The following is a 23,361-nucleotide window of genomic DNA, read 5'->3' on the forward strand; positions in this document are numbered from 1 at the left end:
ATGGTTTTGCCTAGGTTTTCTTCTAGGGTTTTTATGGTGTTAGGTCTTATGTTTAAGTCTTTAATTCATCTGGAGTTAATTGTAGCGTAAGGTGTCGGGAAGGGGTCCTGTTTCTGTTTTCTGCACATGGCTAGCCAGTTATCCCAACACCATTTATTAAACAGGATATCCTTTTCCTATTGCTTGTTTTTGTCAGGTTTGTCAAAGATCAGATGGTTGTAGATGTGTAGCGTTGCCTCCAGCCTTCTCCACTTTCTAAGTCACCAGTCAATCAGCAATCAGCAGTTCCTTCTGCATTTTAAAAAGTGCCCCCTTGACATTTTTTTCTATTAACTGTGAATGTTTGTTAAGGCTTCTGTCTGCTGTACTCTGTGCTGTGGTCTGAATGTCTCCCTTCCTCCACCCACCCAATTCATATATTGAAACCTAATCCCCAGTTTGGTGGCGGTGGTGGGGGATGGAGGCTTTTGGTAAGTGATTAAGTGATGAGGACGGTATCCTCATTAATGGTATTAGTGTCCTTGTAAAAGAGGCCCAAAAGAGCTTGTTAGCCCATTCCACCACATGAGGACACACTGGAAAGCTGCCATCAATGAAGCAGAGTGAGTCTTCACATATACAGAATATACCAGTACCTGGATGTTGGACTTTCCTGTCTCTAGGGCTGGAAGAAATATATTTGTTGTTTATAATTATCCAGTCTAAGGCATTTTGCTATAGCAGCCCAGATGGACTAGTTTTTCCTTTTCCACTATTATTGAAAAATAATTTCTTCAGGACCATTTTTTTGTGGGAACATTTTATAATCCCCGTATCTGTAGCCTCTTAGTGTATAGTATAATGTTCTGCTGTTACCTTAGGTTGAGGAACAAGTTTCTAATACTTGTCTGTAGATGTCTTAACTTTGTGGTGCTTTTTGCTATCATTACTTTTATAAATCAAGTATACCATCAGGGGATGTTTATGACTGTGTTACCTTTTTTATCTACCTAAAAAACATCAGCTTCCTATGTGTGATTCTGGGCCACAATTACAAATTTTGAGCCCTCTTGCAATCACAATTTTAAACTTTATTTTCTATCTGGAATACTGTACACAGTCTGTATTCGTGATCTAAATCAATTCAGCCTGCTGATTCTCAAGTTTACTATTCCAGATAGCAAGAAATACTGGGGCATGATAGAAGTTTTAGATGTAATAGTTTATTTAGTGTTAAATTTTACCTGAAATGCCTGATAGTACAGGTGCACATTTAAATATACAAGCTAATAATCCTGTGACTCGGGCTGTTGATTAGTGGTGAAAGCAGAAGGCTATGTTATATTGATGCTTATTTTGTTTTGAAGAAAGAAGTAATTGCTAGCTTGTCAGATATTGAGCCTCTCTGACCAAAAGAAATTCAGTTATCACTCTGTGTCTGACCTTTCACTTTCCAAACTCCGAAACTGAATAAATTTAGATAACAAGGGATACTTGTTTTTGTAACATTGGGCTAATTGTATAAAGCACAGACTGGGACTTGCCCAATTAATACATTTTGTTTCATATTCCAGAACTTCTGACTTACACAGTCAAGTAATTTAACCTAATTCACATGAATGAACAAACTGAGGCAATTTCTCTTTCTATCCTTTTTCAGAAAATAAATATAACTTGGTCTTTTATTTATCATACTTCTGTAACATGAAGGTTTCAGGTGTCTATAATGAAAAACTGAGTTGGAAGGGGAAGGCAATCCAGATGTTTTGCATATATATGTAAATATATAAAACTTTTGTGTATATGAGATATATGTATATATATATGTATATATATAACTTTTGTATATAAGATATATAAAGATATATATAAAACTTTTTTCACCTAAAAGTACTCTAGCAAAGAAAACTGATGAATAATAAAGATTTTAATACTTGAAAGCATTGTATGTCTCAGTTTCTTTTTTTTTTTTCTTTTTTTTAGACGGAGTTTCACCCTTGTTGCCCAGGCTGGAGTGCAGTGGTGCAGTCTTGGCTCACTTTAACCTCTGCCTCCCGGGTTCAAGTGATTCTCCTGCCTCAGCCTCCCTAGTAGCTGCGATTATAGGCATGTGCCACCATACCTGGCTAATGTTGTATTTATAGTAGCGAGGCAGTTTCTCCATGTTGGTCAAACTGGTTTCGAACTCCTGACCTCAGGTGATCGGCCCACCTTGGCCTCCCAAAGTACTGGGATTATAGGTGTAAGCCACTGTGCCCAGCCTTTTTCTTTTTTTTTTTTTTTGAGACGGAGTTTCACTCTTGTTACCCAGGCTGGAGTGCAATGACGCGATCTTGGCTCACTGCAACCTCCGCCTCCTGGGTTCAGGCAATTCTCTTGCCTCAGCCTCCTGAGTAGCTGGGATTACAGGCACGCGCCACCATGCCCAGCTAATTTTTTGTATTTTTAGTAGAGACGGGGTTTCACCATGTTGACCAGGATGGTCTCGATCTCTTGGCCTCGTGATCCACCCGCCTCAGCTTCCTAAAGTGCTGGGATTGCAGGCTTGAGCCACCATGCCCGGCTGCCTTTTTCTTTTTTTTAGTAAGTTTTTCATGGACCGTAAAGTTCATCCCTTTATAATATAGAATTCTGTGGTTTTTATTTATTTATCTACTTTTGAAATGGAGTCTCACTCTGTCACCCAGACTGGAGCGTAGTGCCACAGTTTTGGCTCACTGCAACCTCTACCTCCCAGCTCAAGCCATCATTCCACCTCAGCCCCCCAAGTAGCTTGGGAATACAGGTACACACCACTATGCCCAGCTATTTTTATATTTTTTTGTAGAGTCGGGGTTTGTCCATGTTGCCCAGGCTGGTCTTGAACTCCTGAGCTCAAGCAATCCACCTGCCTCGGCCTCCCAAAGTGCTACCACCACATCTGGCCATAATTCTGTGTTTGTACAACCATCACTAATTTTTATCCCCCTCAAAGAGAAACCCATACACACGAACATTCATTTTCTGTTTGCCTATTTCCCCACCTCAGCTCTAAGTAACTATTAATCTACTTGCCTATTCCGGACATTTCACATAAATGGAATCATCCATTGTAGGGCCTTTTGTGTCTGACTTCTTTAACTTAGCTTTTATGTTTTCAGGGTTCATCCACGTCAACCAAATATTAGTATTTTACTCCTTTATGGGTGTTTTGTTGTTGTTGTTTGTTTTTTGAGACAGAGTCTTACTCTGTTGCCTAGGCTGGAGTGCAGTGGCACGATCTTGGCTCACTGCAGCCTCTGCCTCTCAGCTTCAAGCGATTCTCCTTCCTCAGCCGCCTGAGTAGCTGGAATTACAGGCTCCTGCCACCGCGTCCAGCTCATTTTTGTATTTTTAGTAGAGATGGGGTTTTACCATCTTGGCCAGGCTGATCTTAAACTCCTGACCTCGTGATCCACCCACCTCAGCCTTCAAAGTGTTGGGATTACAGGCGTGAGCTACCGCACCCAGCCATATTTTACACCTTTTTATGGCCCAAAATATTCCATTGCATGGATATAGCACAATCTGTTTCTCAGAATTTCCAATCTGTTTCTCAATGGTGGACATTTGTATGATTTCTCCCTTTGGGTTATCATGGGTACTGCTACTTTGAACATTTGTGTTCCTGTTTTTTTTTTGTATATGTGAATATGTGTTTTCAGTTCTCTTGACTGTATACCTAGGAGTGGAATTGCTGGGTCATGGGGTAACTCTGTGTTTAACAATTTGAGGAGCTGAACTATTTTCCAAAGTAAGTACATTGTTTTATAGTCTGTATCAGCGAAGGAGTGTGTTGCCACATGTACATACGTACTGAAAAAAATCATTTAGCCTCAAAGTTAGAGATTCTACTATGTTATTTCCCACCTTTGATTATTTAAAGAAAAAGACTTAAATTTCAGATGAGTTCAGGAAAGCTTGTTAGGTTTTTTGAGTCTTCTTGGAATGGTAACTATGATAGATACCAATAGGTACCTTGGCAATACCTCTCATTCTAATTTCACATATGCTCCTTGATTGCTCTAAAATTTTTATCTGTTGAATGTTTGGATGCAAATTACAGAACAAAAATCACAAATGGCTTAAATGATTAAGAAGTTTTTCTAATACAGGAACTGAAAAATCCAGGTAAGACTGGCTTCAGCCAGGACTTGATCCTCCACACTGACTAGAACAGTATTCCCTGGTTGGCTTAAACAGAAGTCCCCGAATCGGATCTTCTTGGCCCTGATTAATCTGCCTTGGCTGTGTGCTCATTTTTGGTCACAGTTTGGGATAAGCTGGCCCTGGGAGTGAGTACAGTCCAATCAGGGTTCTCCTAGGAGAGGAAGGAAGAATGTATGCTGGACAAATACCCAACATGGGTCCACTATAGAGTCACACCTCTCCTTCTGTAGAGCTGCTAAGGAAAAAATAAATATGCATTCACTGCCCTCAAGCCTGTGTCTGATAACTTAATGAATTCAGATAGCTCATCTTTCAGGAGACCAATTTTTCTTCTAGCCTTTCGTAACAATCCTTTATATGTCTGCGTCATTTTATTCTTGTTTTGGTAAAGCATTTTATAGCTTTGTTTAAGACGGTTTCTTTGTTTTAAGTAGTAAGTGTGGGCTGTTATAATCGTGGTGTCTGAGTTTTAGTACTAGAGATACCTGTTGTAGTTAAGAATGTTTTATTTTTGCTTGGTGATAGTCCCTTGCTTGATAAAAGGGTTGGGTTTTTAGTGCAACCTGAGTTTTGTCTGAGGCAGTGTCTCTGTGTCTCATCCAGCTAATTCTAATAAGTAACAGGGCAAAAGAGTAAATGAGAGTAGCTTAAACATTCTCCTATGGGCATCAGTGAGAAGAACGCAGATAGGCATTGAGTTTCTCCTTACTATATGTACCATATGAATTATCCAGTTTAGTAACTCTCCTTGTGTCACTGCTGGTCTTAATATTTTTCTGCTGCATAACAAACAACCTCAAAATCTCAGTGAATTATAACCAACAACAATTTATTTTCATTCTTACGGATCTGCAGGTTGGTACAGATCCACTGACACAGGCTTTACTCATGTGGGCCAGGCTGGGCTTAAAACTTCTGGCCAGGTTCAGGTCTGTTTCGTAAATTTTTATTCTGGAACGTGGCTATCTGGGCATGTGGTTACATGCTCTTATACAGAATCCCTGGAGTATAAGAGGGATGAGTAGAAACATGCAGTGTCCCTTAAGACTGCAGCTTGGACTGGCACACTGATACTTCCTCCTAATTTTATTGGCCAAAGTAAATAATACGGCCAAGCCTTGTATCCATGGGCCCAGGGAATATGCTGTTTCCACAGTGGGACACATTGCAAAATCACATAGCAGTAAACATGGCTGTGTCCTTCTAATGAGTGAGGAATTGGGAATGATCATCTCCATAGCTATATGAATTATAGGAATAAAGGTATGGAAAATTATGTGTGACAGAAGTAGATTTCTCCTTAGTAAATGAGGATTGTAGAAGAGTATAATTGGGTACTTTTGACTTTTTACATTTTTATTATGTGTTTATTTACCCTGAGACAGGCTTTCAGCTCTGTCACCCGGGCTGGAGTGCAGTGATGCAATCATGGCTCATTGCAGCCTTGAACTCCTGGGCTCAAGCGAACCTTCAACCTTAGCCTACCAGGTAGCTGGGATTACAGGCATATTTTAATAATCTGATTTAAACCACTAATAATGTTCAAACTAAATTAATAAATTGATTATTTACTGCTATTTCTGAGAAAGCAACCATGGTAGTACTACTATGTTCAGTGCCTTTTATCTCAATGTCTGAAGACATTTGCTAAATTGCTTAGTAATCTTTTTTTTTTACCTTTTTTCTTCCGAGATGCGGTTTCACTCTTGTTGTCCAGGCTGGAGTGCAATGGCATGATCTCGGCTCACTGCAGCCTCTGCTGCTTCCCAGGTTCAAGCAATTCTCCTGCCTCAACCTCTTTTTTTTTTTTTGATACCGAGTCTCACTATGTCGCCCAGGCTGGAGTGCAGTGGTGCCGTCTCAGCTCACTACAGCCTCAGCCTCCTGAATTCAAGCGATTCTCCTGCCTCAACCTCCCGAGTAGCTGGGATTACAGGCCTGCTCCATCATGCCTAGCTAATGATTTTTTGTATTTCTAGTAGAGACAGGTTTTCACCATGTTGCTTAGGCTGGTCTTGAACTCCTGACCTCAGATGATCCACCCCCAAAGTGCTGAGATTACAGGCCCGAGCCACTGCGCCCAGCCTGCTTAGTATACTTTGCTCTTGTGTAAATTGTAAAAAGGTCTGAAATCCTTTCTCCTAGTCAGTCTTAAATTGTTAACGAAGCCTTATTCCTATTCTTTCTCTAAAATCTAGCAAACTAGTCAACTTGTATATCAGGTCTTAAAAGGAGTTTATAATACTGGAATATAGAATTAGTGAAAGGGTGGGCATTTAAAATCACATTCAGAAATATCTAAATAACCTAAGGAACATTGTATGCAGCATCCCTAGAAGGAATTGTAAGTTTGTCTTTTTATTTTTGAGAGTTTCTGATGGTGGTGAAGTGATTTTGTAGACTTTGAGGAATATAGGTTTTAATAGATAACATGGTGTTTTCCCTGCTGATGCTAATCAAACTACGGCACTCTTTCCCCAAGAAAAGGATATTTTGAAAAACTAAAGATTCCATGGAATACATTTTGCATAACTCTGTTAGAAGCCATATGTATTAGTTAGGATTAGTTTTAATTAAGTGTAATACAAACTCAGGATAACGGTGGCTTAAATAAAGTAGTTCATTTCTCTCATCTAAAATGTGGCTAGAAGTAGATACACTGGTATAGTGCCATGCCTTATTGTCATCAGGGATCTATGCTGCTTCTAGCCTGCTAAAACACTGTTCTTAATGTGTTCCCCCATGGTTCAAGGTGGCTGGTTGAGCTCCATCTGTCATTTCTATATTCAAGGGAGAAGGGCCTGCTTTCCTTTAAGGAATCTTTATTGTAAGTCCTAGATAGTAGAGGCTATACCATTGTGATATTGTCAGAATTTAGGCCCTAGTTGTGTGTGCGTGTACATGTATGTGTGTGTGTGTTTGTATAAAATAGCTGCAGGAAAGGTTGGAAATGCATTATTTTTAAAAGGATTATTTTACCAGAAAGGAGAGGGAGAATAAATGTAAAGTTTGCAGTCTCTGCCATATTGTAGTTTTTGTTTTTTCCGTTTTAGGTGAGTGTTTTTAATTGCCTAAAAAGTTATGATAGTTGAAGTTATATATTGACTTCTAGGAATCACATTCTCGTCTGATAATAAATAGAAAGTTGCTCTATGATGTAAAGAGTAAGTACAAATATGGTGCTAAAAGGTATTATAGAAAATTCAGAAATCTTTTATGCCTTGAAATGCGGCTAAATACCAGTTTGCATTCAGGAAGAACTGAGATTTTAATATCATGTTTTTCAGCTAATTGTAGACTGTTGATTTAACATTATTTTTGTACCACTAAGAAAAAAATGCAGTTATACAGTGCGCTCCAATTTCAGAGTTGTTCAAATGTGAGGAAAGTATGTCTTTAACAATATTAACCTTTTTCATAGCTGCCTTTTGTCTCTTCACATTTCTCTCTAGCCAGTTGAAGGGACAGTTATTGCTTGTGATTGAGAACCGTTTGGTCAAATGCAGATAAAGTAGCAAAAATAATGTACCACATTAATAATATAGCTAGCACTTATTAACATCAGATATACAGCCAGTTAGTCTTCTCTTATAAATCTGAGCTAACAAGTTACATTAAAATATTACTGCTCTGTATCAATTATGTATTATCTATTGCTGTAAAACAGACTAACTCAAAACCTAGTAGCTTAATGTAACCATTTTGAAATTTTTATTGACATAATTATAGGTTCAAATGCAGTTATCAAAAAAACAATTCAGAGAGATCTCATGTACTCTTTGCCTGTTTCTCCCAATAGACAGCATTTTGCAAAACTCTGACATAACCAGGATGTTAGCATTGATACAATCCATTGATGTTGTTCAGATACCCCTGTTACCTGCGCTCATATATGCACGTGTGTGCATATTAAGGTGTGTACAGTTTTATCACCTGCCTGTGTTTCTGTATGCACCACCACAGTCAAGATAGTGAACGGAACTAACACTAAAATCCCTTGGGTTGTCCTTTTGTAAGCGTACCCCATACCTTCCCAGTGCTAACCCTCCATTCTCACTGTGGTCCCTAAGCCCTGGCAGCCACTAATCTGTTTACCATTTTAAAGTTTTCTCCTTCCAGAAATGTTATATTTGCTCATGATTCTTTGGATCTGCAGTTGGGCAGGGCTCAGTTGGGATGCTTTGTCTTTGTCCCGTGTGGCGTCTGCCAGACTCTACCAGCACTGAAGGATTCAAGATGACTTCATTCACATGCCTAGAGCCTTGGTACTGGCTTTTGGTTGAGGTGTCTGTGATCCTCCCCACAACCTCTCTTTTGTAGTTGTCTTCTGCTGGGCCTTTCTTCCAACAGGAGAGCCTGGACTTCCTTACATGCCAGCTTCGGGTGCCAAGAAAGCAAAAGTGGAACCTGCTAGATATCTTTTCAATCTAGGCCTGAAACTGGCACAGCCTGCTTTCTGTAGCAGTATTTTAGTTAGAGAAAGTTGTAAGGATAGCCCAGATTCAAGGGGAGGGGAAATAGACTCCCCTTCTTGGTGGGAGGAATAGCAGATGTATGCAGAGATGAGAGGCATTGTTAGTGGCCAGCTTTGCAGACCATGGAGCGCACGCTCCAGAGTTACAGAAATGATGGCACGTGGGTCTGCTTGGATTTGTTGTAAATGCTACCTTACTTCATTTTTGAAATGTGAATTTATTTGAATTCCATAAAAAGTATAGGGGAGAATGTGATATGGTTACAGAGTTTTTTGCTGCTAATGGCCATTTCAAACAGAACAGTTCTGTTGCAAGGCAAGTTGCCAGAGTTCAAGTTATCAACCAAATCTAAGGATTCCCAAGGGGTCTGTGGTATTTGCAGAACAAGGGGTTGCTTAAAGTGGCTGTTAAGATGTTAGAAATGGTTCACCTCTCTCATTTTCCCTGGCTAGCTGTTTCTTGTGATCCTAAAATAGCAGGGGCGTGTATATGTAGTGCCAGAATTCTGTAATACTGACTTGGAGAGACCACACAGATTTCTGTCTTTACATTAAGCTTTTTACATTAAGGAATAAAGATGTTGTTTTTCAAGATACTATCAACATAGAAGACATCTTTTAGAGCGAAAAGAGAATTTTTCAACTGAGAAAATGAAACCAGTAAAACATTTTCTCTTTAAGATTTTTCTGACTATAAAAATGTTAAACTTCCTTCATTTTATTGTAAGAGCGACAGCACAGTGGGTCAGAGGCTAGATCTTAGACTTCATTGGCAGAATTCTTGATCATCTATAACTGTGTATGTAACATACATACATAGATGTATAACATCTGTGACTGTAATGAGTAAGCTTTCCTAGATTTCTGAAAGGAGAATAACTAAAGAATTATTGCCCAGCAAGGGCTGTGTGCTTGGAGAGTATTTCATAAATCATCATGATGGTTAAGGGTAGGTGTGGTTTCAAAAATAAAATGAATTTTTTCACCCTGAGTTTAGAATTACGTTATTTGGCTAAGAGCTTATCCTTTCTGAGTGATAACTGATTTCACATTTACCATACACTCTTTGTCTGTGGAGCATATTGTTAGACATCAATACAAGGACAGGGTTCCTATTTTCCAGGAGACTGTGGTCTGACAGGACAAATACAATGTATGCAGAGAGCTAAAGTATAATATCAAGGTGATTAACATAGAGGAGTTTCAAAATGAGGTGAGAACGTTACAGACAACAGACTAAGCTGCCTGACCTCACTTTTCACTCTCGTAAAATAGATTTGTACTGTTTCTCTTCCTTTTATAAAATACTACCTTAATAGTTCAGAAATGTTTCAATTATTAATTGGAGGCTTAGTTATTGTATAAGATGTATCAGATTTCATGTGACCATTTGAAAGATTATCATATAGTTTTGGCACATTTTACCTACTGTGTGTACACAGTTATGAACACTTGTTTTTATCATTGTTAATGAAAAGAATACAGAAAGGGAAACACAAAGGTCATTTTTAGCTTTGGTTAAACTAGAGTAGTATAGGACTTTCATTTACTGGGTTTTGATACTAATGGTGAAAATAGCATAGTTGATCTCTGTTCACTCTGAAAGAAAAGGAGAATGAGTGTAAGATTGCAGAAGGAGGCTGGGCGTGGTGGCTCATGCCTGTAATCCCAGCACTTTGGGAGGCCAAGGCAGGCGGATCACGAGTTCAGGAGATCGAGACCATCCTGGCCAACATAGTGAAACCCCATCTCTACTAAAATACAAAAAAAAAAAAACCTAGCCAGGTGTGGTGGTGTGCACCTGTAGTCCCAGCTACTCGGGAGGCTGAGGCAAGGGAATAGCTTGACCCGGCAGGTGGAGGTTGCAGTGAGCCGAGATCGAGCTGCTGCGCTCCAGCCTGGCAACAGAGCGAGATTCCAAGGAGTATCACCTCGACAGGGGAGAGGAAATGCCTTACTTTGTTTTAGCAAACATTTCTAACATCTCCTGTTTGGCAGCATCCATGGTTCTCCTCTGCTTCCCACCTCCCAAATATGAAGGTGTTTACATGGAAGCTGTTCATGGCCTCTGTCTCTCTCTGGGCAGTCTCTCAAAGGGTGCTTCAGAGGGCTGAGTCCCCTCAACCACCCCTACTCATAGCCCACTTCAGCCCCTGTTGGGGACAACCAAACAGACTTCATGGACCATTGATCTGTTTTACCACTCCATTGCCCACTTGTTAACCAGGAGCACAGTTGGCTGGAACTGGTTAGCTCATGGTTGTGCTGAAGGGTCAGGCAGCTACAAGGAGTAAAAATGAATGGAAAGATTCTCATTCTATCTCGGTTGTCTGTTATGAACTGAAGACTTAAAATTCCATCTGTGGTGGTTTCCTTTTTTCTATATTCAGCAGATGTGGTTAACATAAAACTGGTTCTAACTGTGAACTCGTTGACTAGGAAGAACTTACAGGCCAAATACTATAATTTCAGGAAATGGTAATATTTATCTCACAAGGTTGCTTCATCAGGATTAAGGTAGAACACATGTGAAAGTGTGTCATCATGGTTGCATGTTTATTCTGAGTCTTCAAAAGTCAGTACTGTGCAGACTCACAGTCAGCTTCATGTGAGTATGTCAAGATGAGATCTCAGTTTTGAGCTGTAGCCCCACATTTGCAGCCCACTTCAGTTATATAAATTAAAAATGGATCTCACCACTTAAATATTCCTGTCGCTTGAAGCTCAACACACTCACTCTCTCTCTTTCTCTCTCTCTCTCACTCACACTCACACACACACACACACACACACACATTTTAAAACTCAACAACTCTCCGTTTTTCTTCCTACTTTATATGCATCTGTTTTTTTCCTTTGTTTCTTTCTCTTTTTCCTTTATTTTGGGGGGCGGGTAGAGATAGAGTCTCACTATGTTGCCCAGGCTGGTCTCCAACTCCTGGCCTCAAGTGACCCTCCCACTTCAGCCTCCTAAAGGACTGGAATTATAGGCATGAGCCACTGCACCTGGCTTGTTTCATGTTTTTATTAATCTACTACCATCCTCTCATTTACACAGCTTCATTCCTACCTGTCTCTTGCTCTTTATACTAGTCATTCCCAAATGCTGTCCATTCTACTTAAAATGTTTCTGGTATCTGCCTTGACTCACACATTCTCCCTAGAATATTAGGTTAGTTTTCTATCTGGCTCTCTCCTTTTTATGGCCTGAGTCACATTTAACCTCTCTGGCCAACCCTGTTTTCCTCTATTCCCTTTCTGGTACCCATGCTCCAAGTAAGCTCCAGTACTTAGCACATGGCCCACACTTCTTTGTCATTATGCCATCGTTCCTACTGTACCATTTGCTTCTGAATCTTATTCTTTCTGATAGATTTCACATTTTCAGATTCTTCAAAAATAATTCAAATTTTACCTCTTCAGAAGAGGCTAATTTGACCTCCTCTGTTGGAAGCAATCTTTCTTCCTCTAAACTCCTATAGCTCTTATGTTCCTTTATTGAAATTTAGATTTCTTTGTAGTGCATTTAAAGTTATTTTATGCATATCTTATTACTTAGATTGTAATCTTGACTCAGAAGCAGTGACTTATCACCAGATCCCCATAATGCTGATATAGTGCCTAAAATAGTCTCTCCTACTTTGGAAGTGCTCAGTAAAACATTTGTCTAACACACTGGCTGCTGTTAAAGAGTCTTCCTATTCAACTGAAATATCTGCTAAGCTGCAGTATGGAAACAGGCGGCCTGTATAGTATAGTGGGCTTTGAACCTGCTGTGAGGGCAACTTTGGGTTCCTTCCTTGGATATAAGGATTTCCAGGTAAAATAAAAAGAATTTCACTCATTCCAGATAGCTCATTTTCTTTAAGAGGTGGCACACCTATATTTTTCTTTCTCTTTTTTTAATAATCAGAAATAATATAAGGCAAAACCAATCTCTCATAATTCTTGGGGGATTAACTGAATGTCATACTCCATGGTGCACAGCCTAAGTATTGCTTCTTGTTTAGCTCTAAGGTGTCCTGTGTTTCTGAGGTGAGTGGATCACGAGGTCAGGAGATTGAGACCATCTTAGCCAGCATGGTGAAACCCCATCTTTACAAAAGAAAAAAATTAGCTGGGTGTGGTGGTGCCTGCCTGTAATCCCAGGTACTCAGGGGGCTGAGGCAGCACAGTCACTTGAACCAAGGAGTCAGACATTGCAGTGAGCTGAGATCGTGCCACGGCACTCCAGCCTGATGACAGAGTGAGACTCCATCTCAAAAAATAATGATGATAATGATAATTTTGTCACAGGGTTATTTTATTAAGTGAGCTGATTTAGTTAAAGCACTTATTTAGCACAGTACCCCACACGTATGAAAAGCTAAATAAATATAAACAGTTATAATTGCTATTATGAATTTACAGTTTGAGATTTCAGATTGGTAATATAAAGGCAAGAGCTGCAGCTGGTTTTTTATGTTTCGAACTGTGCTGAGTAGTTTCCTAGGAATTAGATTAGCTCTGAAATGTTATGTCAGCTGAGAATTTTGGTTTCTAGGTGACAGTACTGCAGTAGGAACAGGACTGGCTCTCCCTTTAGAACAAAAGGCTTTCAGTGGGAATTTGTAGTGACTTCTTTGGTGGTAGTGGGGTGAGGCCGTGGTGATGATCAGATTATTTCTGTCAAGTCCCAGATTAAAATGACAATGTAAAGGAGAGAATGGAGAGCCTCTGCGAAAAGGATTAGGAACCACCACAGAACTACAGGGGAACAGAGGTCTTAAAGAGACGGGAGAAGAGAAGCAATTCATGTTTTGTTTTTATTAAGCACACAGCTATTAGTGGAAATGACAAACTCCACAATAGGAAGGAAAAGCCATATTAGAGATACAAGTGGCTGAGACATGAATTCCCAAGTTATCTAACCTCTCCTTCACGTAAGCAGTGGTGTAAACAGTGATCATACAAAGTGAAATATAGAAATAGAAATTTGGAGAAATTTCTTTTAGAGTTTGAATGGGACCTGATTAAAGGAGCTATAAAGAGTGGACATTTTCTCCTTTTGTAAAAGGAAACATGCTTAGTTTGGGGTGAGTGCTGGGGGCCCCATTGTGTTAGGGTTCTCCAGATAAGCAGAACCAATAGAGTATATATGACATGTATATAAGAGGAGATTTGTAGAGGAATTGGCTCGGGCGGTGATAGAGGCTGCGAAGTCCCACCATCTGCAAGCTAAAAAACCAGGAACGCCAGTTGGTGAAATTCAGTCCAAGTCTGAAGGCCTGAGAGCCAGGAGAGCCAATGGTATAAGTCCTGATCTGAGTCTGAAAGTCCAAGAATCAGGAGTGGGGATGTCCAAGGACAGAAGATGAATGTTTCAGCTCAAGCAGAGAGAGAGTGAATGTGCCCTTCCTCTGCCTTTTTGTTCTGTTCAGGCCCTCAGTAGATTGGATGATGCCCACCCACACTGGGGAGGATCATCTGCTGAACTCAGTTTCCACTTCACTGCTGATCCCCTCCAGAAACACTCTCACACACAGAAATAGGCAGTAAACAGAAATAATGTAAAACCAGATAGCTGTGCATTTCTTAGCTCAGTCAAGTTGATACATAAAATTAACTATCATACCCATCAAGCTACAGTAAGCAGAACTATATGACGGCCGGGCTTCCTTCTAGGGTCATAACGAAGTCTGCTTGATAGGACTTTTAACTGAAATGAAGGAATGTAGTGATGTTTACTCCCCCCCCCCCACAAAAAAAATGAGTTAAGTAATGGGATTATTTCTGTTTTATACCAGATGAAGCTTAGAACTAAATTCCCCATCACCCATTCCCTCCCCAACGTACACATGTACGCCCCACAACCCCCCACCCCATCTCCATCTGTCCTCTCATTTCAGCTGATGGTGTCTCATTCTTCCAATTGCTTGGTCCAAAAACATAGTAGTCATCTTTGGCTTCTCTTTCTCTCATCCTCTGTGTTCAGTCTATCAGGAAATCCTGTAGATGTATCTTCCAAATATTAATATATCTAAGATCAGATAACTTCTCACAACTACCATGACTTTCACTCCATTACCAGCCACCATCTTACTGTCTTTTGACTGGGATGCTAAAGTCAGATTTTTAAAGGTGTAATTTGTGAACAGTGAAATTTATTTATTTATTTAGAGACGGAGTTTCACTTTTGTTGCCCAGGCTGGAGTGCAGTGGCATGATCTCATTACAACCTCCATCTCCCGGGTTCAAGTTATTCTTCTGCCTCAGCCTCCCTAGTAGCTGGGATTACAGGCGCACATCACCACGCCCAGCTAATTTTTGTATTTTTAGTAGGGACAGGGTTTCGCCCTGTTAGCCAGGCTGGTCTCAAACTCCTGACCTCAGGTAATCAACCCATCTCGGACTCCCAAAGTGCTGGGATTACAGGTGTGAGCCACAGTGCCCAGCCAAAATTTATTCTAAGGGATGCAGTTCAGTGAATTTGGAAATACACACACCAACCACCACAATCAAGAAATAGAACATTTCCATCACCCCAAAAAGTTTCCTCATGCCCTTTTGTAGTCAGTCCCTCTTCTCACCCCTTCCCCTGGGAACAGAACTGTTTTTTCTCCTTTTTTACCTTTTCCAGAATGTCATTTAAATAGGATCATGTTTGCAGTCTTTTGAGTATGGCTTTTTTTCCCCTTTTTTAACAGAGTCTCACTTTGTAACTCAGGCTGGAGTGCAGTGGCACAATCTTGGCTCATTGCAATCTCCCTCTCCCAGGTTCAAACGATTCTCCTACCTCAGCCTTCTAAGCAGCTGGGACTACAGGCGGGCGCCACCACACCTGGCTTTTTTTTTTTTCTTCTGTATTTTTAGTAGAGACGGGGTTTTACCATGTTGGCCAGGCTGGTCTTAAACTCCTGACTTCAGGTGATCAGCCCGCCTCAGCCTCCCAAAGTACTGGGATTACAGGCGTGAGCCACCGCGCCCGACCAAGTTTGGTTTCTTTTACTTACCATCGTTCATTTGAAATTCATCTATGTTGCATTTATCAGTAGTTCATACCTTTTAATTGCTGACTAGTAAGTACTACATCGCATAAGGGTACCACAGTTTGTTTATCCATTCATCAGTGGATCCACGTGGGTTTCCAGCTTTTGGCAATTCTGAATAAAGCTGCTTATAAACATTCACATTCAGGACTTTGTGGGGACATACGTTTTTATTTCTCTTGGGTCATATGGCATGAGCATATTTAATTTTGTATGAAATGCTAAACTGTTTTTTGGGTTTTTTGTTGTTGTTGTTTGGTTTTATTTTATTTTTTTGGGATAGAGTCTTGCTCTGTCATCCAGGATAGAGTGCAGTGATGCCATCTCAGCTCACTGCAACCTCCACCTCCTGGGTTCAAGTAATTCTTCTGCCTCAGCCTGCCTAGTAGCTGGGATTATAGGTACCTGACACCACCCCCAGCTAATTTTTGTACTTTTAATAGAGATGGGTTTCACCATCTTGGGCAGGCTGGTCTCAAACTCCTGACCCCATGATCTACCTGCCTTGGCCTTGCAAAGGGCTAGGATTACAGGCGTGAGCCACCACAACCAGCCTCAGTTTTTTTGTTCTTTTTTTTTTTATAAAGACGGGGTTTTACCATCTTGGCCAGGCTGGTCTTGAACTCCTGACCTCAGGTGATCCATGCACCTTGGCCTCCCAAAGTGCTGGGATTATAGGCATGAGCCTCCACACTCGGCCTTTGATCCATATTTTGCAGAATTTTCTCCCAGTCTATGTCTTGTGTTTTCATTTTCTTCACAGTCTCTTTCAAAGAGAGGGTTTTTTTGTTTTTTTGAGACAGTCTCTCTCTCTGTCACCCAGGCTGGAGTGCAGTGGTACAATCTCAGCTCACTGCAACCCTGCCTCCCGGGTTGAAGCAGTTCCCCTGCCTCAGCCTCCAGAATAGCTGGGACTGCAGGTGTGTGCCACCATGCCCAGCTAATTTTTGTATTTTTAGTAGAGATGGGGTTTCACCATGTCGGCCAGGCTGGTCCTGAACTCCTGACCTCGAGCGATTCGCCTGCTTTGGCCTCCCAGAGTTCTAGGATTACAGTTGTGAGCCACCATGCCTGGCCAAAGAGCATTTTTTATTGAAGCTCTATGGATTTCACTTTCACATTTAAGCTTATGATCTGTTTTTGCATATAGTGTGAAGTTGTTTGTTTTGCATATGTACATCCAGTTGTTCAAACACTATTTGTTGAAAAGACTATTCCTAGTCTGGGCCCAGTAACTTATGCCTCTACTCCCTGAACTTTGGGTGGCTGAGCCAGGAGGATCACTTGAGCCCAGGAGCTCAAGACCAGCCTGGGCAACACAGGGAGACCCTCATCTCTACAAAAAATAAAAATGAAAAATCTTAGCCAGGAGTGGTGGCACACACCTGTGGTCCCAGCAACTCAGGATGCTGAGGCAGATGATCGCTTGAGCCCAGGAGTTTGAACTTGCAGTGAGCTGTGATCACACCACTGCACCCCAGTCTGAGCAACAGAGCAAGAATCTATCTCTGAAACAAACAAAAAATGTTTTTTTCCTCTTGACACTTTTGTTAGAAATTCATTGGTTATAAATTTAAGAATTTTTGGAATCTGTGTTCCGTTGAACAGTATGTGTATTCTTCAGGAATTCTCACCATAAATACTGTAGTTTTATATTTTTATAGTAGTAAGTCTTTAAATCAGTTAATGTGAATCTTCCAACTTTTTTCCCCAAAAATTGCTTTAGCTATTCTACTTCCTTTGCCTTCATACAAATTTTAGAACTAGCTGATTGATTTCTGCAGAAAGGAATTTTGTAGTTTTCAGTCTCATTGATTTCTGTGCTGTATTACTTCCTTCTGTTTTCCTTGAGTTTAGTTTGCTCTTTTTTTCCAGTTTAAGGTGAAAACTTAGTTGATTTTTAAACCTTTTTTCATCTTCCAATACAATAATTTAATACTGTAGATTTGCTTCTATAAACATTGCTTTAGCTGTCTTCCACATATTTTGATATGTTTTGTTTTCATACTCATTGAATTCAAGATATTTTCTAATTTTCCATGTGATCTCTTATTTGACCCATGGGTTATTTAGAAGTGTGTTTAATTTCCATGTATTTGGAGATTTCACAGATTTTCCTTTAGGTGATTTCTAATTTAATTCCACTGTAGTTGAAGAGCATATTTTGTATAATATCAGTCCTTTTAAATTCTTTGAGATTTAGGCTGGGCATGATGGCTCATGCCTGTAATCTCAACACTTTGGGAGGCTGAGAAAGGCAAATCACTTGAGGTCAGGAATTCAAGACCAGCCTGACCAACATGGCAAAACCCCATCTCTACTAAAAATACAAACATTAGCTAGGTGTGTACCTGTAGTCCCAGCTTCTTGGGAGGCTGAGGCAGGAGAATCACTTGAACCCGGGAGGTGGAGGGTGCAGTGAGCCAAGATGGTGCCGTTTCACTCCAGCCTGGGCAACAGAGTGAGACTTGTCTGGAAAAAAAAAAAAAAAATTCTTTGAAACTTGTTTTTATGGGCCAGTCTGGAAAATGGTTCACTTATGGTGTTTACCATTAGCTCTTGGAGGGTGCATTTTGATTCATGATACAACTTAATGATCCCACCTGAGGCTGGGGGCACAAGCCAAGTTGAGATAGGGAGTGTTGTAAAACAGTTTAGAGCATGACCTTTGGATCTAGAACCAGACTGCCTGGGTTGAAATGCTAGTTCTTCTTCCTTGAAGCTGTGAAGCTCTGTGACCTTGGCCCAATCAGTTAATCTCTCCCTGCGTTAGTATCCTCATCTCTAGAGCTGATGGTAAAAGTATGTTCCTTAGGGAGATGTTGAAAAGATGAAATGAGAAAAATGTAAACAGCTTGTACAATGTCTGGCAACGCAGTAAGAGCCCCCAAAGTATTTGCCATTATTATTGCTCCTGTCATTATGGCAGCAGTTATATTTCTTGGTCTCACAGGCCTTTCAGATAAGCTTTGTCTGGCTACTTGGATAGTTTTTAAAGGATTAGTTCCCTTATTTCTCATGTTTATTATGTACAGAAGTTCAGATAACTTTTGTTTGGGTTTTTGTGGTCCCCCTGTATAGGGAAAGATAGAAGTTGGAAAAATCTTTAAAACCCATACTTTCAAAATACTGTGATTTAAACTCTAACCAAGAATTTGACTCCTGCTAGTTTTCAAGTTGCCTCTGAAAACATTCTCAGGCTTGGCAGAGAGGGAGTAGGATAGAGTCCAGCACCCTTTATCGCTACCAAATACAATTTTGTTAGGATTAATTAGAAAATTCATAAATCACCCAGGGCATCTCATTTTTATTTCAGTTCCTATTGGTGTTTTTTCCCCTCCTGGAGTCCTGAACAGGACAGCAGGACTCCAGGTGAAAACTTAGATGAAAACTCCAAGACATTGATGTCAGTCTTTCTAGAGAAGCAAAAGGGAAGCTAAAGATCAAAGACCTTAGTCATTGATCCTTTGTATATGCTTCTGAAAAACAAGAATATTAAATATTCTTGTTGCTAAGGCCAGAAGAATCTTCTCCAGACAGCTGAGTGTCTGCTCTCTGGAGAGAGTTTGCACAGAGAGACTCTTACCATGGAACAGGTTTCTCCTGTCTCTGTTCATCTATTTCTTCGTATGTAAATTAGGGATAATAAAAGTTACCTATCTCAGAGGGTGATAAAGTTTCATATCATGGCACTGGGCACATAATGAATATTCAACAAATATTTACTGTTATTGTGGTTGTTATTTACATTTAGTTTTTGGATAAAGAGGCCTGTAATCCCAACACTTTGGGAGGCCGAGATGGGCAGATTACTTGAGGTCAAGAGTTCGAGAGTAGCCTGGGCAACATTTTTACTAAACCCCATTTCTACTAAAAATACAAAAAAATCAGCTAGGCATGCTGGCACATGCCTGTAATCCAGCTACTCAGGAGGCTAAGGCAGGAGAATCTCTTGAACCTGGGAGACAGAGGTGGCAGTGAGCCGAGATTGTGCCACTGTACTCCAGCTTGGGTGACAAAGTGAGACTCTGTCTCAAAAAAAAAAAGCTTCCAAAGTATGTGCTATGGGACATAAGACCTGTTAAGTGCTATAAGAAAAAAGAGGAAGAGAAAAAGGATAACTTTCGTGGGAAAATATATTATGAGCTTCGTGAAGCTCTCTAAGCCAGAAAAAAGTCAAGTATTGAAATTAATTGTGCTTAACTAAGCACTTACCAAACCTACTTGTCCATCACTGCTTTTAAGTTGCTGAAGGAACTTCTGTTTGTAGAATCTGCTTGGGGAACACTAAGAATTTTCTTTATTGATATTAAAGTTTTCTAGATGTTTGCCTATTGGCATCTTTATGTTTGCTTTAAGACATTAGCCCAGCCATGACTACCTCTGTATTAACCATTTCTGTTCCCTCTGAGTCACAAAATATTTAGCATAATCAAAGCACTTTAATGCTGGCCTCCTTTAAAGAAGTTGGCCTGCTTTCCAAATGAGGATGGATGAGACCAAGGGGGAACCTGGACTTTAAAAACGACCTTAGTGTAAACATGTATTTATAACATCAGGGAAAAACAGCAACAAAGTCTTTTTCAAGGTGTTGTGGCACTTGCATTACATGACTGTTGCACAACAAATTGCCTTTTATATTGAGTTGATGAGTGGTAGCCATGTTTAACATGCCGCAACTAGAATCCTGCACGGATTCTGAAGTCAGTCTCCCCTGTAGAATTATTAAAATAATTTTCCTTACTCTTCTCATTGACTCATTTCCTCAGTTGAAGAATTTATAGTGAGTCCCATGACCATAGTAACGTAACTTGTTATTAACACTCTGCCTAACAGATCACATTCATTGAGGCTGGGGGTGGTGGCTTACACCTGTAATCCCAACACTTTGGGGAGGCCAAGGTGGGCAGATTACTTGAGGTCAGGAGTTTAAGACCAACCTGAGCAACATGGTGAAACCCTATCTCTACTAAAATAATTAACAGGGCATGGTGGCAGGTGACTGTAATCTCAGCTACTTGGGAGGCTGAGGCAGGAGAATCGCTTGAACTAGGGAGACGGAGGTGGAGGCGGAGGTTGCAGTGAGCCGAGATCATGCCGGTGCACTCTAGCCTGGGCAACAGAACGAGACTGCATCTCAAAAAATAAAAAATAAAAAATAAGGTAATGTTCATCGAGAGCTTAACCTTGTAAGATACATATCATCACCCTCATTTTACAGGTATGAACATTGAACACTAGAGAGGCTAACTTGCCCAAGGTCACATGGTTTGCAAAGGACTGAGTCCGGATTTGCTGCAGAGGCTGTGTCCTTAACTATTCTGTAGCACAAGGCACTTCTGTCTGTTCTGCATGTTTCGTTAGCCTTGTTCTCTTTATTGTCTTAAGTGTTACTCCCTCTCAAGCTGGCCTAATTTGGGACATTTCCAACTTCTTATCATTATATGTGCCATTTTTTGTGTGCTTAAAATACATGCTTTTTTTTTTTTTTTTTCAACCCGTCTTCTGAGAAACCTTCCATAGTTTACCTTGCCCAACTCTTGATGTCTTTGAATTTTGGCTCATTTCCACAGTGCTTAGATAGTCATTATTCTTTGAAAGGAATTTAGGTGTCTCTCTCTCTTTTTTTTTTTTTTGAAATGGAGTCTCCCTGTGTTGCCCATGCTGGACTGCAGTGGTGCGATCTTGACTCACTGTAACTTCTGCCTCCCAAGTTCAAGTGATTCTCCTGCCTTAGCCTCCTGAGTAGCTGGGATTACAGGTGCCTGCCACCACGCCTGGCTAATTTTTTTGTATTTTTAGTAGTAGAGATGGGGTGCTGGGATTACAGGCGTCCTTTTTATATGTTAACTCAACATAGAGAATTTCTGTCTTACTAATTTTACTAAAGTAGGTGATTATTTCATCAAACCAATTCTTGAATTTAAGGACATTTCAGCTTAGGATACTTTCCAGTCTTCCCTTTTCTTTGAACCTATGGAACATAGCTTTTTCACGTCATACTGAATAACTAACTCTGCATCTTGTTATATGGAGATGATTGAGACCTGCTGGCCTGAGTACGTTAATAAAACCTCATCCTCTGCTTCAGCTTGTTGTTGCTTATCCAACCTTTCTGGTCTCAGTAGAGAAGGTGTTATTTCTCCTTTCTAAAGCTAATCCTTTTTGTTTTCCATAGAATCTTGCCTGCATAGTCATTTTCCTCCTCCTCTGGTTAATCATTTATCTTTTCTTCTCTAAGAATGTCTATTTTTCCTGTCTTCAGAATGGAAGAAGTGCCCCCACACCCAACCATCCTTAAAAACACGTAAACAAAGTCACTCTGTTGGCCTTTCACATTGCCATTCAATTTCTCTCCTATCTACTGTTCAGCTTCTGTAGAAAATTACATAAACTCACTATTCCCACTTTCTCTTTACCCACAATTCTGTTGAAACTACTGTAGAAGATCAGTTGTAATCTCTGTTAAATCAAATAGCCTACTCTCAGCCCTCATGTTCTTCTGTGGATGTTGAGAGGGGTAATGTGGTGTAATAGAAGCATGGACTGTTGGAGCCATACTTACTCACGTTCTGTTTCTGTCACTTTCTGTCCATTTAACCTTGGGCAGCTTTCTTGTATCTTGCTGTCCCAGTTTGCTCAGCACATGTTCTCAGCATTTAACTGTTTGTTGTTATCCCCAAAATGATCTTTTCTCAGCTCTCATCTCTCCCCGTAGTAACTCCTTATTTCCTTATAACAGAGGCAGCCGTTCAGGAGAATGAAACCAAAGATTGAGTACTTAGAGGAAACGCTTTACTATCAAAGAGAGAACCCAGTCCAGTATAGAGTGGAGGCTCTGGGAGATGAGGTTTGAAGGAGGAAAAAATGGGATAGGTCTTCTAAAGTGAAAAGACAGCTGAGCACCTCAGTTTCATATTAGGAAGGTAGAGTGGATGTTGCTGATTGATGGTGTTGTTTGGGCTTGCTGTTACGTAAGCTTTAGGCTAGGTGGTGGTGATCTGTGTCAAGGGTTCTGCCTCAAGTTGTGACTTCTAACTGCCTCTGCTACATAGAGTGCCTAAATTGGGATTTTGGTGCTTAGATAATCCCACCACTGTTAGTAGGCAAGGTAGGTAGGTCTGGGTTTGAGTTTGTCATAACCCGTGGAAATTTTGACTTTTGCCCTGCTTTCATTCTCTAACCAGTGAGTGTGTCATCGGAGATAGACACACTGGACAAAGAGAGGTCCCATTAATTCTTTCAAAATGTGGTTTGTGACTATAGTACCTCCTCTTTCCACTTCTTACTAACCTAGACTTTATCAACTCTTGCCTACATTATCCTAAGAATCTTACTTGTTCTCCTTGATTCTGGTATCTTCTGCCTACTTTATCTACATTGAATATTTCTGCCTGATTAATTTTTTAAATATATCACTCTTACGATTTTTACTCTACTAGTGAATAAAAGTAATGTTTTCAGGTGACATTAAATTCCAGCAAATCAAATCCTGCTGACAAACCTTGACTTCAGCTACACCGTAATTTAACACCTCTGTAAGCAGAAGCTGACCTTGCAGTTAATCTCTCTGGAATTCCACTCTTCCATAAGACAAGTGACACTTGCTCCTGTTGATATTTCTGTGTACCTGTGCCCTGTTCCTAGAGGGTTAAGATCATGACCTTTATTCTTTTTGGATTTGTTTTTTCG

General features: G+C 40.3%; 1 protein-coding gene and 1 pseudogene across 1 annotated transcript in view; both read left to right on the forward strand.

Annotated features, from left to right (window-relative positions):
• LOC141585061 (ADP-ribosylation factor 1 pseudogene) overlaps nucleotides 1–19,060 on the forward strand; it is a 56,872-nt pseudogene extending 37,812 nt beyond the window's left edge.
• Nucleotides 1–23,361, forward strand: part of SPPL3 (signal peptide peptidase like 3) — a 152,121-nt gene that overhangs the window by 67,439 nt on the left and 61,321 nt on the right. The window lies entirely within an intron of this gene.

This window comes from Saimiri boliviensis, chromosome 7 (assembly GCF_048565385.1).
Source record: "Saimiri boliviensis isolate mSaiBol1 chromosome 7, mSaiBol1.pri, whole genome shotgun sequence".
Taxonomy (NCBI): domain Eukaryota; kingdom Metazoa; phylum Chordata; class Mammalia; order Primates; family Cebidae; genus Saimiri; species Saimiri boliviensis.